Genomic DNA, 2,500 nt, shown 5'->3' with positions numbered 1-2,500 from the left:
ATTACTCTACTCTGACTCTCTCTCTCTCTCTCTCTCTCTCTCTCTCTCTCTCTCTCTCTCTCTCTCACACACACACACACACACACACACACACACATACTCTCTCACGCTCTCTCTCTCTCTATGTCTGTCTTCTACGTTCTTTATCATCCTCTTGTCCCTGAAAAAAATATCCGTTTTCCTTTGTCTCTTTATGACTCTCTTGAGCTGTTCTCTATCCCCTAGCTTGGCGTTCCATCCTTCCTCCATTCATTCTCTCCATCCTCTCTTCCATTATTTCTAGAAAGAGAAAAAGAGAGAAAGAGGAACAGAAATAAGAAAGAGAGAGAGAGAGAGAGAGAGAGAGAGAGAGAGAGAGAGAGAGAGAGAGAGAGAGAGAGAGAAAGAGAGAGTGAGGGAGAGTGAGAGAGAGTAAGAGAGTTAGAGAGAGTGAGAGAGTGAGAGAGTGAGAGAGAGAGAGAGAGAGAGAGAGAGAGAGAGAGAGAGAGAGAGAGAGAGAGAGAGAGAGAGAGAGAGAGAGAGAGAGAGAGAGAGAGAGAGAGAGAGAGAAAGAGAGAGAGAGAGACAGAGAGAGAACGGAGAGAGAGAGAAAAGAAAGAGAAGAGACTGAACGTGCAGACAGAATGACTGAATGAAGAAACAGAGAGCAAGAGAGACCGAGAGAAAGGCAGAACAGACGGAAACCCAGAGAGAAAGAAGAAAGCAAGAGAGGTGCCAATAGCAGGTGGGAGGGATGGGGAGGAAGGAGGAGGGGAAAGCAGTGTGAGGAAGAGAAGAGAGGAGGAAGGAGAAACTGAAGTGTAATTTGGGTAAAAAAGTGTGGTAGATGGTGGGAAGAGTAGACAGCTTTATGGGGGAGTGAGAGCTGTGGGTCTGGTGTGCGAGGAGGAGGGAGGAGGGAGGAGAAGAGAGGAGGAGGAAGCGGAGGAGGGAGGAGAGGAGGAGGAGGAGGAGGAGGAGGAGGAGGAACAGGAGGAGGAACAGGAGGAAGAGCAGGGCAGGGGTGAGAGCGACGAAGGCAGGCAGAGGGAAGGAAGGACGGACAGAAGGGTGAGAGGGCCGATGGATGGATATGAATGGATGGTGAAGATAGATGGATGAAACGGTTGACAGATGGGTGGGTGGGTAGTTGGGTAGTTGGGTAGGTGGGTAGGTGGATAAATGGATAAGTGGATGGATGGATGAAAGGATGGCAGGATGGATGGACGAATTGGTTGAGAGATGGGTGGGCGGATGGACTGACGGATAAAATGACAAACTGATAGAAAGTGAAAGTTACAAAAAAGAGAGGAGCAAGGAGAGAAACAAAACGAGAAAAGAAGAGAGAGAGAGAGACGAAGGATAGAAAATGAAAGGCAATGGAGTATAGAGTGGACATTAAAAAAATATTAGTAAAAATATTAGGGAAACGTGTAGTAGCCCATGTCGATGTGACTGTATGTGTGAGTGCACGCGTGTGTATACAAACGTGTGCGTGCATATGGTCGTACAAGCTTGCCAATACGCACACATCACATGCAAACGGATCTTGCAACAAATCCCCTTAGGGCGAGTAGCATCTTCGCTACCTTTCAGCTCCCGCCCCCTTCCTCTCCCCTCCCCACCCCCCTTCCCCCTCGCTTTAATCTAAATACCTGAGAGGCCGTAATCTTTTATAAGTGGTGCCATGCCAAGCTTCACACATTCCCCGCACTACCTCTCTTACCTTACGCCTCGCCCCTTAACCATTCACCCTTTCCCGTTTTTAATTCTCCCCTTCCTCCCCTTCCCTGCTTCCTCCTTTCCCGATTCACCCTTTCCCGTTTTTAATTCCCGCCTTTCTCCCCTTCCCTGCTTCCTCCTTTCCCTTTGCACCTCCCCCTCTCCCCCTTTCCCCCTTCTCCATTCACCCTTTTCCCCCTGTCCCTCGTTCCGGCCTTTCCGCATTTATCCCTTCCTCCTCCTCTCTCCACCTTTCCCCCTTCCCTGCTCCCTTCTTCCCCATTTATCTTTCCCCCTTCTTTTTCCTTTTTCCCTTTCCCATTGCCATTTCTTCCCTCCCCATTCACACACTTACCCTTCATCTATGCACCTCCCCTTCCCCTCTTACCCTTATCCTTCCTCCCTTCCTCACCCCCCCCATTCCCCATTCATCCTAACTCTTACCCCTTCTCCCCTTTCCTCATCCTTACCCTAAACCCCCCCGCCCCCTACCCCCCGCCGCCCCAGACTCCGAGACGAGAAAAAAGAGAGAAAAAAGAAAAAAAAACATGAGCATCTCTTTACGTCCGTCAGTATCCACTAGCCAAATTATCAACGTGATCATTCGCATAGACGTATGAGGGCGGTATGAGGGGAGTATGAGGGGGATGGGTGGGAGGGAGGGGTGCAGGAGGGGAGGGGTTGGGTGGGTAGTGCATGGGGAGGAGGGGAGGAGGGGAGGTGAGGAGGAGGGAGGGAGAGGGAGAGGAAGGGTTGAGCGGAGAAGAGGAGGAGGAGGAGGTGGGGGAGTAGGCCGGTA

General features: G+C 50.7%; 1 protein-coding gene across 7 annotated transcripts in view; it reads right to left on the bottom strand.

Moving 5' to 3' along the window:
- LOC113808563 (protein FAM117B) overlaps positions 1-2,500 on the bottom strand; it is a 162,202-nt gene that overhangs the window by 73,201 nt on the left and 86,501 nt on the right. The window lies entirely within an intron of this gene.

The sequence above is a fragment of the Penaeus vannamei genome, chromosome 30, assembly GCF_042767895.1.
Source record: "Penaeus vannamei isolate JL-2024 chromosome 30, ASM4276789v1, whole genome shotgun sequence".
Taxonomy (NCBI): Eukaryota; Metazoa; Arthropoda; class Malacostraca; order Decapoda; family Penaeidae; genus Penaeus; species Penaeus vannamei.
Note: the sequence above shows the minus strand (reverse complement) of the source record. Positions and strands in the feature narration are given on the sequence as shown.